The following is a 16,159-nucleotide window of genomic DNA, read 5'->3' on the forward strand; positions in this document are numbered from 1 at the left end:
ATATCAATAAAAAGAAACAGTCAGTGGTATTCTGGACAGACCTGATAAGGGGTGATCCAGGAGATAGTGGTTTATTTGAGTTTACTTCTTTATTCCTTCCAGCGGTTTAGAAAATTTTGAATGGAAGCCTACCCCCAACCTTCCTTCCTAAAGCTCAAGAGTGTCTTCAATTGAGTAAGGATGTGAGATGTGGAGATTGGTTCATATTTGAAGAGCATGCAGAGATTAGGCTTTATGGAGCCTCTGTCAAGCCTTACAGGTTACCTAAATTTGTGCCAATGAGGCTTATTAGGTAGAGCTTAAATGTTGATCAAATTCATTTTGTTCCTGTGAAGAAAGGCTTCTTTTTCAAGTTGCCTAAAGTAGTGGGACCCTTCATTGTAAACACTAGATAGGCTGCCCAGGAGGTTGAAAGATTGTTGAATGACATGTGTCTTTTACAGGTGGTTGAGTGGGCTTATGACCCTCATCAAATTATTTCAAAGAGAAGACTGGAGAATGGCTATTCAGCCTTTGTACATGAAAGTAGACCTGAAATGGAGAAATTGGCAAATGGAGGTTTGCAAAACACTCAGGGACAGAGATTGAAACCCCTAGCATTATAGAAAAAGGGTTCAAGAGGGTTAGAGAGGAAGTTATTGATCTAGATGAGGAAGAATCTGAAGCAACAAAAAGGACCAAGCTTCAGGATGCAATGTCTTCAGCACAACCCAGTTTGGTGATTCAGTTAGGAGAGACAGAAGGTGCCCCAGCTTCCCCATCTTCCAGAGAACCTGTTCATGATCAGGTTCCTTTAATTCAAAGTATGTTTGCTCAAATAACTGAGAGAAATCAGAAGATGAAGTTAAATATGGAGGCTCAAGCTGAGTCTTAGGTAACTCCTAAACAAACTAGATTTCTATCTGCCATGGATTTAGAGAAGAGCCAACTTAAAATTGCTTTTTCTCATCCTACTGAAATATTAGTGGGGTCTACTAGCAATTTCAAGATTGTGAACTTAACTATTGACACTCACAAGCTTCCAATGCTTAACAAGATCAATTTGCATATGCAAACTGGGCAATTGATCGTGAATGATCTACATAATACAAATGCAGTAGCTATCAAGGCAGAAAAAATGCTAAATAAGGTGATTCAACAGTTAAAGTTGGAGAAAGCCAACTCCAGAGCTTTGAATGCTCAGGTGGATGAGCTAAACAAGATTATCGTTAAAGTAGGTTTCAATCCTAATGACCAACCTGCTGTTCAGAAATTATCACAATTTGACAAGTCAGAGATTGGGGCTTTGAAAAAGAAGTTGAATATACCTGCAGGTGAGCATCCCATAGCTTCAGGGATAGTTGAAATAGAAAATGAAAAGGAAGATCTCCTACAGGATTTGTTACAGAAGATTGAAGAATTTTCTTTACTTAAAGAATATTTGTATATGTTGCAATGACAGGTGGACACTCATGTTTGTACAATAGTAATGCCATCCAACACAGATGATCCAGCAGCACAGGTTTTACAGTTGGGAACAGAGCTTAAAATGGCTGAACATGATGTAAAGAAAGCCCAAAGGGAATTGGAAACAGCTTGCAAGCTACTGAATTTAAGTGAAGAAGAAGCAAGAAGGGAGAAAGATAATGCAAAGAAGTATAGGGAAGATCTCCTGAGGGCTGAAGATGAAATCAAAAGGCTAAAGGAGAAAATGAAGGGCAATATATCCTTGATTCAAACCAAAGAAATCCTATGGGATGAAGTCATTGAGGTTATCAGGGGCATTTGGAAGTTTCTTGTGATTATATCTGAAGAAAAAACACTAGTTCGATATGGAAGAGGTGGTCATTAAAAATAAGCAAAAATATCTAGATAGATCAAAGTTTGCAAAGAGGATGATAGATTTCATTAACTCTAAATCTACTGCAGAGTTGAAGGAACATGACATGCGAGATAGAACATCATGTGAAATATATTTTAATAAAATGATTGTGAGAAACATCTACAGGATTATTGCTGAGAAGAGGATAAATGAGATGAAGGAAGCAGTTTCAAAGTTTAACATCTTGTTTGATAAAAGGGTTAGGGCTGGACTTCCTTCTTGTTGGGATCTACAGGGAAACTTGCTGCCATGGAAAACATATGAGACTTTGCTAGTTGAGGCAAAAAGCAAAGTTGATAACACTCATGAAAAGACAACAGTATTAAAAGGAGCCACCATTGTGAACTACCTGAACAAAGATTTTAAGCTTCTCTAGATGGTGAAGACTCTATTCACTAACAAGCCTACTTATGGTAGGATTACAGCTTGCAGAATAGCACTTGACAAGTTAGAGGAAGCACCAAAGTCAAATGTACCATTATGGAGAAGGTGCAAGGAATGGATGATAGAGCAGACCAAAGATGCATCAACAGGACCATCTACCCAAGCCACAAATTCAAACAGCGAGCAGCAATCACCAATCATACTCTAATTTCTGTTACTTCTGGTTATCTTATTTTCTTGAGAAGAATGTGGTGTCTTTTTCCCTCCAATGTAATATTCTGTAATGACTTTTACTTTAGACAGTTAGAAGGTAGTTAAGCAGTTTGACAGTTTTGGTAGTTACCAACTGTCCCATGATGTATAAAAAGAGGAAAAATTATAGAAAAAGGGGTCGAATTTTGAAGAACTTGGAGACTGTGCTATTGTATTCTTCATAAAATGATGATTAATGAAAGAATCAGGAGTTTTCCGCACATTGTTGAGTATGATTTTGTAATTTCTCCGTTATGTGTCATCATGTGTCTTCCTTTCTTTAAGTATGGTAATGAAGCTGCAGGTCTTTGTTTACTTATGTGAATGAAGTTAAAATTCCTTAAAAGAGTGATCCTATATTTAAAGTTCCTACTTCTACATTTCTTCTAGGTTATAGATAATAGTTTCTGGGAAAAACAACATATTGTCTCTAACTTCTCAAAGCATTCTTCACTCAGCATTTATATTCCTCATCCTATGGCATTCTGAGACTTTCATATCACTTAAATATTAAGGGTTAAAAGTTAGGTCCTTCAGGCCCTTCACATGAGGATATATCATACAAATAAGTGATATGAATAATAAAATTAATGTCTTAAGCACAATTTCTACACAGCCAAGAAATTGGTTTCTTAAGGGACAACATTAATTGGCGTTGTTGCCAGGGATGAAATCAAGAACATTTTTCCCTGGGTTTTCAATATTTTCCTCTGGTTGTTCAGTGAGGAGGGAATATTTGGTTGTATTGAACAGAAAACAATAACTCTGGCTTCAAAGAGGCCTCATACGAGGTCAGATACCTCACAACAAAAAGGTCAAGCCCTTTCAGACCCTGAGAGACTAGTTTCCAAGAAGGTTGGAAGGCCAAAAACTGCATTTACACCAAGTCCCACACTGTCTGCACCTGGCAGCAATTCAACACATCTTTCATCCAAACATTCACCTTTTATTGACCAAGACCTACCTTTTTCAAGAACCCAACTGTCAAGGACAGTCTTTAGAATCTGTTTCTTTCTCAGTATTCAAAAATATATTTGCTATAGTTGTTCAGCTTGAACCTATAACTACATTGCCACCTTTTCATACTCCATTTACTCCTCAAATAGGTTTTACATCTACTGGCACGCAAGGTTCAGTGAGTTTAGGAGCAAACATGGTAGCACCTGCATTCTTGTTGAATAGGTATGCACCTATTCAGTTGCCACAATAGTTGAATCCAATGCCTCCAGAATACTTAAAAATTCTTCCTCGTTTCTCAGGGGAGGATGAACAAAAAATAGAAAGGCATATAGCACTGTTTTGTAATTTTGCAGAAAATATCAATATTGAACACCTGGATGTTGTTTTAAGACTTATTGTTCAATCCTTGGATGGTAAAGCAAGAAATTGGTTTAAAGGGCTTCGTAATAACTCCATTCCTACATGGGAAGAGATGGAGCGTCAGTTCACCCAGAGATGGGGAGAGAAACGAGACCATGGCTATTCACTTACAGAGTTTAATGCTATTAAAAAGAAATTTGATGAAAGTGTTGTTGAGTTCATTAGAAGGTTCAATAAACTTTACAACAGTCTTCCAGTGGAGATCAAGCACCCTCCTACTAGTGCAAAAATAACTTTTGCAGGGTCATTTGAATCAGATTTTGGGTTCACATTGAGGGAGAGAAGATCCACAACCCTTGATCAGATCCAAACTAATGCTTTATAAATAGAAGCAAATATGGTGGTTGCAGGTAAAGCACCAGAGGCACAGCCTACCCAAGATAAGGCAAAGGCTAAAGTGGAATCCTCTCAAAATCAAACATTAGAGGATATGAATAATGTGATTAAAAATTTATCTAGTAAATTGATTAAATTGGAATTGGAGAGTAAGAATTCTCAAAGACAGGGACAACAAAACAGAAACTTTAACCCTCAATGTAGAAGACAACCTTTGCAAATTTTGCAAAAAGAGAGAAAAGACCAAGATCAGGTTCAAGCACCACTTTAATTAGAGGCAGATCTTGATGAAGTACCAGAGCATTCCAAAGATCATGATGATTATATTTCCACGTTGTATGTAGGAGATGAAGATGAACTAGGTGTTGAGGGAGAAGAATATGAAACAGATGCCATTTATGATGAGAATGAAATTGATGAATATTGGAAGCAATTTACTGATTTTATGCAGGCAGAATTACATAAGAAATATGACTTGAGATCAAGGAAAAGGTCTATAATTTAAGAAAATGAAGGTGAGCAGCAAGTTCCTTCTCCCCTACAAAAGGTGACTCCACAAGAACCACAACTTTCAAAACAATTAAATAAAGGAAAGCAGTAGTAGAATACAAATAGCAAAACTCAGATACTTCAAGGTGAGTCTTCTTAAGATAAAATTGATAAAATTCCTTTAGAAAAAATTGTTTCCATTCCACAAGAGATTTCAGTGATGAAGAGAAATGAAGATGAAACTAAAAATAATACCAAATAGGTCCATGTATTTAGTCTCACTAAAGAGTTAGAAAAAATCAGAATTCAGGTGCCCCTCATAGAGTTGGTCAAAACACTAGTTTATCAAAGAGAGATTGTTGAGTTTATCAACATGTCTCAGAATGTGAATATAAATGACACTGTGAATCTACAAGAAGATAAACCAATAGTGGTTTTTGGTCCACATGTGGAGGAGGTAGATTCTTCAACACCTCCTTTCTACATTTCTTTATTGATTCATGATTTCCTCTTGCATAATTGTATGTTTGATTTAGGAGCTTCACACAACCTTATGCCACTATCAATAATGAAATGATTAAACCTACAAGTTACTAAAACTTATAGAGACCTGTATTCTTTTGATTCAAATAAAGTCATGTGTCTCGGGTCATTAAAGATATGGTGGTGTCATTTGCTTAGATCCCAGCTAGAAGCTTGGTAATGGATGTAGTGGTAGTAGATATCCCTGCTAGGTTTGGAATGTTGCTATCTAGGTCATGGGGGGCTAAATTGGGGGGAGTTCTAAAATTGGATTTTACTTATGCTATCATACCAATTTTTGGTGGAGAAGAGAGAAGTTTGTACAGAGAAACAAGATTTGTTAAAACAATCACAAAGAACGGAGCAAGTAATTCACCTATGTACAACCAAGAAAAATATGAATTTTCTTGTTTCGTGCTACATGAGAATGTAGAGTTGGCTGAAGATAATCAGAGGCAGCTTACTTCAGCCTGTGTAAATATAGAGCTACAAACAGAAGGGGTGTGGAAGTGTTTCTTTGATGGAGCCTATTCTAAAGAAGGAACAGGTGATGGTTTCATTTTAAAGACACCTGGAGGTAATATGATCCCATTTTCTTTTAAATTGGAGTTCGAAGCAACTAATAATGTGGCAGAATATGAATCCTTGATCATTGCTCCTCAAATAGCAAAACAAATGGTAGTCCATTCAATTTTCGTTTTTGGAGATTCGGAGATGATTATAAAGCAAATTAAGAACCATTATCAAACAAAACACCCTCGGCTCAGGGCATATAGAAATGAAGTGTGGTATCTAGTTGAGAATTTCTTTAAGGCTTTCAACATACAGTTCATTCCAAGAGATGGGAACAGATTAGTAGACTCCTTGGCTATGGCTACCAGTACCTTTAGGCCTCCTATAAATCCAAGGCTGAGAAATGAGGTTGAAATGAGGCACATGCCTTCTATTCCAGATAACATAAAACATTGGCAAGTTTTTTAGGATGATTAGCAGATTAAGGAATTCTTGACTATGATTGAAGATTTTCAAGGCACCGAGATTGATAAAGATGAAGATGAAACAACAGAAGGTGCAGAAGTAAGTGGTTTTAAAAATTCCATAGTTAATCAAAAAATTATTCAATTGAAAGATAATATTCTGCCAAGAGGATTTGTCCCTCTTGAAAGACTTTTTAACTCCAATGATGTAGTTGTTAGTTCAGAGAAAATTCCATAGGATGAGCAGATTCAAGATCATAATATTGGAACCCGAAAGGAGCCCAATTTAGTCAAATTGTTTAAGGGAGTTCCACTTAATTATAAGGAAAGATATATGGAGCTTTTCAGAGAGTACACTAATGTTTTCACTTGGCCCTATGAGGATCTTAAGACATATGATGTAAGCATTATTCAGCACAAGATTCCCTTGAAAGAAGGGATTAAACCATTTAAGCAGAAACTCAGGCAGATCAATCCTTTGCTTTTACCATTGATTGAGAAAGAAGTCAAAAAGCTTCTTGATGCCAAGATAATAGTTCCACTCCGATACTCTGACTAGGTGGCCAATTTAGTACTTGTAAGGAAGAAAAATGGAGAAATAAGGTTATGTGTGGATTTTAGAAATCTAAATAGGGCTTCCTTAAAAGATAACTATCCATTACCTAAAATGGATCATGTGTTGCAGAAGGTAACTAGATCATTCAGAATGTCAATGCTGGATGGGTTCTCTGGGTATAACCAGGTGGCTGTTGATAAAGAAGATAAAAAAAAGATTGCATTCACAACTCCTTGGGGAACCTTCATGTATGCTCGAATGCCTTTTGGGTTGATGAATGCAGGTGAAACATTTCAGAGGGCTATGGACATTGCATTTGTGGGTGATAAGTTTGTAGTGATATACTTGGATGATATCATTGTTTTCTCTAAGTCAGATGAGGAGCATCTGGACCATCTTAAAAAGACTTTTGAGAAATGTAGAAAATTTGGGCTTTCTTTGAATCCTAAGAAGTCTATTTTTGCTCTAGAAGAAGGAAAACTATTGGGGCACATTGTTTCTAGAGATGGAGTAAAGATAGATCCAGCAAGGGTGCAAGTTGTGCAGAAAATACCCCTGCCCAGGAGTAAGAAAGACATTCAAAAATTTCTGGGAAAAATAAATTTTTTAAGGAGGTTTGTGTCCAATTATGCTGAAATTGTAAAAGAGATTACCAATATGTTGAAGAAGGAAAATGAAGTACATTGGACCAAGGAAGCCAGAGAGTCATTCTCCAGGATCAAAGAAGCATTACAAGCAGCTCCAGTTTTAATTAGCCCTGATTATCAAAAGCCCTTTCAATTTTTTTCATTTGCATCACTTAATTCAATAGCTATTGTTTTGTTACAGAAAAATGATGAAGGAAAAGAGCAGCTAGTTGCTTTCTTTAGAAAGATTCTCAAAGATGTTGAACTCAAATACAATATCCTTGAAAAACAGGTATATGCTTTGGTAAAAGCCCTAAAGGCCTTCAGGACTTATGTGTTGCAGTCACAGATCATTGCTTATGTGCCAAATGCTATAGTAAAGGATGTCTTAGTCCAGAGTGATGTGGAAGGAAAAAGAGGAAAATGGATAGCTAAGATCCAAGAGTATGACCTGGACATAAAGCCCACAAAACTGGTGAAAGGGCAGGGATTGGCAAGGATGTTGACAGAGTCAAATTTCCAAGCATTGGGAATCAACTTGCTAACACCTCTAAATGAGGAAATAATTGAAGAAGGTGAAGAAAAATGAAACCCAAGTATGAAGATATGATATAAATTTTTGTGTTCAAAATGGTACAAGCACATAGTTCATTATTTATGTTTTCTCTCTTCTCCTCAGTCATTGGATAGAACAAGATATAGAGCATTAAAAATCAAGGCACAACCATATGTGATTGTAGAGGGAAGATTGTATTGGAAGGATCCTGTGGGAATTTTATTGTTATGTTTAACAAAAGATGAATCTACAGAGACCATTAAAGATTATCATGAGAAGTTCTTTCGTGGAAATTATAGTTAGAAAGATACTGTACACAAAATCCTCTAGGCATAATTTTATTGGCCCACCCTATTTGGTGATATATATAAGTTTGTCAGAAGCTGTCAGAAGTGTCAGCTTTTTGTTGAGAAGAAGAGGTTAGCTCCTTTGCCATTGATCCCAGTCTTCATAGAAGAACCATTCAAACAATGGGGACTAGACTTCGTTGGGGAAATTAAACCACCTTTGAGTGGCCAACACAAGTGGGTTCTCATAGCTACTGATTATTTCACTAAGTGGGTAGAAGCTATACCTACTAAAAAGGAAAATGAGCAGGTGGTAATGAAGTTTTTAGAGGAAAACATTTTCAGCAGATTTGGATGCCTTATCAAAATCATAACTGACAATGCTCAAGTCTTCAGTTCAATTAAGTTTGTTGCCTTTTCTCAGAAGTATAATGTCATTTTATCTCATTCAACAACTTATCATCCATAGGGAAATGGATTGGCTAAATCCACTAACAAAATATTGATGAAAATTCTTAAGAAAACTATTGCAGAGAATAAAAAAGACTAGGATTTGAAATTAAAGTTTTCTCTTTGGGTTTTCTGAGTGACTACAAAAAAGTTCTACAGGAAAATCACGTTTTGAGTTAGTGTATGGAACTCAAGCTTTGTTCCCTAGTCAGCTTGTGAAGCATGTGATTGCAATGATTCAGGAGGCAAAAGAAGAGCTCAATGCTCTAACAAGAAGGATGCATAAGGTAGTGGAGTTGAGTGAGAGCATAGATAAGGTAAGAGATAATTTGATTATGTATCAATCAAAGATGAAGGGTATTTTTGATAGAAAAACCAAAGAAATTGATTTTAAAGTTGGAGACCTGGTATTAAGGTGGGATACTAGAAGAGAAGATAAGGGAAAACATGGGAAGTTTGATCCTCTCTGGTATGGCCCATTCAGGATTATAGAAGCAAGGGCAAATAATACATTCTTCTTGGAGAATCTTGATGGTGAAACTTTACAGCTGCCTGTCAATGGGCAATACCTCAAACATTATTTCCAATTCTGAAGCACAAGCATCCTGTCATTACAGATACCATAGTGAATTCATTGTACAAATTCTAAAGAATTAAAATTGACTAAGCAATATATGACTCCATGCCCGAGGTGAAGGCATTGATCTGTGGTTCTTAGTGCTTCTGTGGCAAAAGAACTATCCCTAGGTGGAGCCAGATGTTGTAGCATCCATTGTCGTTTAAATTTTATTTTTAATATTATTGAAAAAAAAAATATTATGTTCTAAAAAACAAAAATCAAAAGTGAATGTGAAAGTCCGAAAACAGTGATTTATTTTGATGGCATTCAAATCCGATGAAAGGTGGGGCCCCAACCCATATTAAATTTTGAACGGTATTACAAGATTTAAGAAAGCATGGGTTCAAGAAGCAGGTAAAGTGCTTTGCGGGGGAGCAATGAGCACGAGTTATAACTCAAGCTCAACCCCCGCATTTGACCATGACGTCAAGGTGATTGACTGATATCTACGACCTAAGATTGTTGCGGGGGTTCAAGCCCGATGAACATCCCATACACTCCCTACCCCCGTAGTGGGTCGCCCCCATCACTTCACTCCATCTCATCTCCTCCACATCATCCCCCACCCTCATTCATTATCGTCCACCTCATCCACTGTACCCTGTCACCTCATCTGCCACTCCATTGATTAGTTACATTAATTATAGGTTTTCCCCCCTGTTTGAATATTATATGTATAAAGGACAAGAAAAACCCGTCACATTAGTCTTTTGGTTAGTACTAAGCAACCTTGCATCCAGTTCAGTAGTCTGATTTAGCAACCGTCTCTGTAACTGTCATCAGCAACTGTCACCTACAATCACCATAGCCAAACAAGTAAGTTCCTCATTAGTTATCCATACACCATTAATGGATGTTGAACGAGATATTTCCGATACCCTCTGTACAATTAAACAACATTCACTTTATCAAGAGGTCATTTTTAACCATAAGAAGTCTCCTATATTCATGGAAATGGTTAGGTCAGGTGTTCTAGCTTCTTTTGTCCCCAAAACTCATTTATTTCCTAAATTTATTCAATGGCTAGCCTCAGCAATGTATCCCAAGAAATGTTTTGTAATGAATCAGTCAGGGGAGAGTGTTTTTCAAGTAACCTCATAGTTAATACACCAAGCTTTGAATTACCTTGTGTCTGGGACTTACACCACCTTTACTGAAGAATCCATAATTTCTTATTATGATAACATGTCTCCTCAGGAGCTTTCTCATATCACCTCTTTCTTGGCCCCTAAATCTGGTCAATTCTCCCTAGATGGAAATCTCTTCTCTTTAGAAATATTTGCAGTTGACATAAGACCTGTGTTGCAAGTAATTGCCAAGATTCTAGGGAAAGAAGACTCCAAGTAGGTAGATAAAGTTGTGTTGGCATTTTTCTGCTTACTGATGAAGCTTGAGATAGTACTAGACATTCCAGCATTTTGGGTAGATGCTATCAATACTCAATTTATGACTTTGCCTCTCATTGGTTCCTTCAAATTTCCTTCAGTCATTACTTATTTATTTTTGTACTAGAATGTTGAACATTTTTCCAATTTGGGGATAAATGTTGTTGATATCAATAAAAAGAAATAGTCAGTGGTAATCTGGACATACCTGATAAGGGGTGATCCAAGAGATAGTGGTTTATTTGAGTTTACTTCTTTATTCCTTCTAGCAGTTTATAAAATTTTGAATGGAAGCCTACCCCCAACCTTCCTTCCTAAAGCTCAAGAGTATCTGCAATTGAGAAAGGATGTGAGATGTGGAGATTGGTTCATCTTTGAAGAGCATGCATAGATTAGGCTTTATGGAGCCTCTTTCAAGCCTTACAGGTTACCTAAATTTGTGCTAGTGAGACTTATTAGGCAGAGCTTAAATGTTGATCAAGTTCATTTTGTTCCCGTGAAGAAAAGCTTCTTCTTCAAGTTGCCTAAAGCAGTGGGACCCTTCACTGTAAACACTAGACAGACTGCCCAGGAGGTTGAAAGATTGTTGAATCAAATGTGTCTTTTATAGGTGGTTGAGTGGGTTTATGACCCTCATCAAATTATTTCAAAGAGAATACTGGAGAATGGCCATTCAGCCTTTGTACATGAAAGTAGACCTGAAACAGAGAAATTGGCAAATGGAGGTTTGCAAAACACTCAGGGGACAGACATTGAAACCCCTAGCATTATAGAAAAGGGGTCAAGAGGGTTAGAGAGGAAGTTATTGATCTGGATGAGGAAGAATCTGAAGTAGCAAAAAGGACCAAGCTCCAAGATGCAATGTCTTCAGCACAACCCAGTTTGGTGATTCAGTTAGGAGAGGCAGAAGGTGCCCCAACTTCCCATCTTCCAGAGAACATGTTCATGATTAGGTTCCTTTAATTCAAAGTATGTTTGCTCAGATAGTTGAGAGAAATCAGAAGATGAAGTTAAATATGGAGGCTCAAGTTGAGTCTCAGGTAACTCCTGAACAAACTAGATTGCTATCTGCCATGGATTTAGAGAAGAGCCAACTTAAAATTGCTTTTTCTCATCCTACTGAAATATCAGTGGGGTCTACTAGAAATTTCAAGATTGTGAACTTAATTGTTGACACTCACAAGCTTCCAATGCTTGACAAGATCAATTTGCATATGCAAACTAGGCAATTGATCATGAATGATCTACATAAGACAAATGCAGCAGCTGTCAAGGTAGAAAAAATGCTAAATAAGGTGATTAAGCAGTTAAAGTTGGAGAAAGCCAACTCTAGAGCTTTGAATGCTTAGGTGGTTGAGCTAAAGAAGATTATCATTAAAGTAGGTGTCAATCCTGATGACCAACCTGCTGTTCAGAAATTATTTTAATCTTCCAAGTCAAAGATTGGGGCTTTGAAAAAGAAGTTGAATCTACTTGCAGGTGAGCATCCATAGCTGCAGGGATAGCTGAAGTAGAAAATGAAAAGGAAAATATCCTATAGGATGTGTTGCAGAATACTAAAGAATTTTCTTTACTTAAAGAATCTTTGGACAAGTTGCAACGACAGGTGGACACTCATGTTTGTACAATAGTAATGCTAGCCAACATAGATGATCTAGAAGGGCCGGTATTATAGTTGGGAACAGAGCTTAAAATGGCTAAACATGATGTAAAGAAAGCCCAAAGGGAATTGGAAACAGCTTGCAATCTACTAAACTTAAGTGAAGAAGAAGCAAGAGGGGAGAAAGGTACTGCAAAGAAGTACAGGGAAGATCTCCTGAGGGCTGAAGATGGAATCAAAAGGCTATAGGAGAAAATGAAGGGCAATATGTCCTTGATTCAAGCCAGAGAAATCCTATGGGATGAAGTCATTGAGGTTATCAGGGGCATTTGGGAGTTTCTTATGATTATATCTGAAGAAAAAACACTAGTTCGGGATATGGAAGAGGTGGTCATTAAAAATAAGCAAAAAGATCTAGATATATCAAAGTTTGCAAAGAGGATGATAGATTTCATTAACTCTAAATCTATTGCAGAGTTGAAGGAACATGACATGCCAGACAGAACATCATGTGCAATAGATTTTAATAAAATGATTGTTAGAAACATCTACAGGATTACTGCTTAGAAGAGGATAAATGAGATGAAGGAAGCAGTTTCAAAGTTTAACATCTTGTTTGATAAAAGGGTTAGGGTTGGACTTCCTTCTTACTGGGATCTACAGGGAAACTTGTTGCCATGGAAAACATATGAGACTTTGTTGGTTGAGGCAAAAAGCAAAGTTGATAACACTCATGAAAAGACAACAGTATTAAAAGGAGCCACCATTGTGAACTACCTGAACAAATATTTTAAGCTTCTCTGGATGGTGAAGACTCTATTCACTGACAAGCCTACTTATGGTAGGATTATAGCTTGCAGAATAGCACTTGACAAGTTAGAGGAAGCACCAAAGTCAAATGTACCATTATGGAGAAGGTGCAAGGAATGGATGATAGAGCAGACCAAAGATGCATCAGCAGGACCATCTACCCAAGCCACAGATTCAAACAGTGAGCAACAATCACCAATCATACTCTAATTTCTGTTACTTCTGGTTATCTTATTTTCTTGAGAAGAATGTGGTGTCTTTTTCCCTCCAATGTAATATTCTGTAATGACTTTTACTTTAGATAGTTAGAAGGTAGTTAAGCAGTTTGACAGTTTTGGTAGTTACCAACTGTCCCATGATGTATAAAAAGAGGCAAAATTATAGAAAAAGGGGCCGAATTTTGATGAACCTGGGGACTATGCTATTGTATTCTTGATAAACTAGTGATTAATGAAAGAATTAGGAGTTTTCCACACATTGTTGGGTATGATTTTGTAATTTCTCCGTTATGTGTCATCATGTGTCTTCCTTTATTTAAGTATGGTAGTGAAGCTGCAGGTATTTGTTTACTATGTGAATGAAGTTAAAATTCCTTAAAAGAGTGCTCCTATATTTAAAGTTCCTACTTCTACATTTCTTCTAAGTTACAAATAATAGTTTCTATGAAAAACAACATATTGTCTCTAACTTCTCAAAGCATTCTTCACTCAACATTTATATTCAGCATCCTATGGCATTCTGAGACTTTCATATCACCTAAATATTAAGGGTTAAAAGTTAGATCCTTCAGGCCCTTCATATGAGAATACATCATATAAATAAGTGACATGAATAATAAAATTAATGTCTTAAGCACAATTTCTACACAGCCAAGGAATTGGTTTCTTAAGGGACAACAACTTGCATGTTCATTCTTGGTTAAAATCATAGAAAATTGCAGATGTTAATGAGTGTTATTGTCATTGAATGCATGTTTATGATTATAGGCATGGAATTGTAGTATTTTTGGCACTTTGCTCTCATCCATTTCTTTGTTTCATAACTTGCATGTTCATTTCTGATCTGAAGCACTTCTATGTTCTATGTCCATCTCAATAATGCTGTTTTTTTTTTTTTTTTTTTTTTTTTTTTTTTCAGTTTTAAACATTCATATTTTTGTGCATATAATGATAAGGTGATTGAATATCAAAGAATGATATTCTGAGTCCAAATTTTGGATCCCAATGTCTCTACTTTGATATATATAGAAGTCAGACCTGGGTATTCTCTATGGGTCAGGTACTTATCTTCTAGAGGGTCAATATGGTCTACCAAAATAGAAGTCAAAATTGGGCAGTCTCTATGGGTTAAGGAGTTATCTTCTAGAGGGTCAGTCTGCTCTACCAAAATAGAAGCTAGAACTAGGTAGTCTCCATGGGTTAAGGACTTATCTTCTAGAGGGTCATTTTACTATGTTTGGCACTTGTTTTAATAGGGGTGGCAAAATCTAGTTCAGGTGATGATAGTTGAATATCAAGTTTTCAAAATGGAGGAAAATTTGGGTGACACTAAGCTAAGGGAGAATTTAAATTGGCAGACCAAAACCATGCTACAAGGTTTGGAATTAGGAATGGTAGCATTGCTATGAAATTGTTGTTAGTGTTTTAAATCCATAAACCAAGGGGGTCTCCCTAGTATGAAGTCCCAAATAGACCTCACACCATTTGGAGTAGGAGCCCCGATAGGAAAACAATGTTGTTTGCCACTATTCTTAAGAATTTTCCTTGGCTACAATTATCAACAAAAACATTATGCAAACAATCTTTGAAACAAGCAAGTAAGTTGACATTGTGAGGCATACAATTGCAATGTATATGAGGTATTTTCATGGTTGGAAAAGAGAGAGTGAACCTCTAGAAGAAATGTAATAGTATTATCCTAAAAGAGACACACAAGGGCATGGAAAAGATAGTTAGTTAAACTACAAAGTAGTTCACAAGATAAAAAATATTGTAAAAGCAAGTAACAACACACATTCAACAAGATTCAAATCAAAACCAATGAAATAGTTCATTTTCATTAGTATGTGTTAACATAAACATACACCACAAATAATGAAAGAATAGTTTTACAATCATTCAAGACATATGCATGAGAGTATGTCGGCTCTAAGAGCTTCATATATTAAGTGAAAGTCCTAAGATACACAATAACTATGTAGCCACACTAGCCCCAATATTTGTCCTCCAAAGAAAGATCTCCTCTCCTATGCCAAGCTAGAGAAGCTAAGGTGAAAAGTCCAAAGTCCAAAGCCCCCTTCTCTTGAGCTATGAGGTTGTATTTATAAAACAATGAGGTGACTCTTCACCTCGCATGTTGTACCATTGATCTTCCAAAAATTTTACATTTTCTTATTTTTGAAAATACAATAATTACATTCCACGAATGATGTGGCATTGACATATATGATTTTTTTATGATAGTTGGACAAGCCATGACTTGGCATTGATGAGATGGAACTTTATTGTGATGTGAACAGGCCAAGACTTTCTCCTTGTTTCTCTCACTTTGAATTCTTCATGATAGTTTTGAATGTCTTAATCTTCATCCTCAAAAGGGTCTAGGTGAGTGTCAGAATCTTCCAGATCAGCATGAATTTCCACCTCTTTGTCTTGATCTAAGATTCCTCCATGTCCTTTATGATGGTTCTTCTTTGGATCCTTCTTCACAAGTGCTCTTTTGTAGCCTCTCCTTGGTGACTTCCCTAAACATCACCTTGTCATGTTAAGGTGTAACACCTGCAAATGAAGTTCGCTCATGACAAGCCAACATAAGTCTGAAAGCCAACTATTCTACCCTTTATTAATCATGGAATATGTCTATTGTAATGGATTTGTGAAAGAATTAAGAGGGAGAGGCTTCCTTGGATACATTACATAGTTATAGGAGGTAATAAGTGGTAGAATGTGTTGAAGAAAAATGTAACTAGGTTTGATCTTCATAATTACTTGTAATTATGACTGATGTAAATGATGTAATAAAAGAGAATAAATTTCTTTTGTATGTCTTGCTACACAAGTTTCATGAGAA

The 16,159-nt window shown here is 36.5% G+C and overlaps 1 pseudogene; it reads left to right on the forward strand.

Moving 5' to 3' along the window:
* Positions 1–907: 907 nt before the first annotated feature.
* The window catches only part of LOC149177592 (3-ketoacyl-CoA thiolase 2, peroxisomal-like), a 39,819-nt pseudogene continuing 24,567 nt past the window's right edge, over positions 908–16,159 (forward strand).

Source organism: Pinus tabuliformis, chromosome 4_1 (genome assembly GCF_031772625.1).
Source record: "Pinus tabuliformis cultivar Carrire ecotype Pingquan chromosome 4_1, CPIR1, whole genome shotgun sequence".
In the NCBI taxonomy this organism is placed as follows: domain Eukaryota; kingdom Viridiplantae; phylum Streptophyta; class Pinopsida; order Pinales; family Pinaceae; genus Pinus; species Pinus tabuliformis.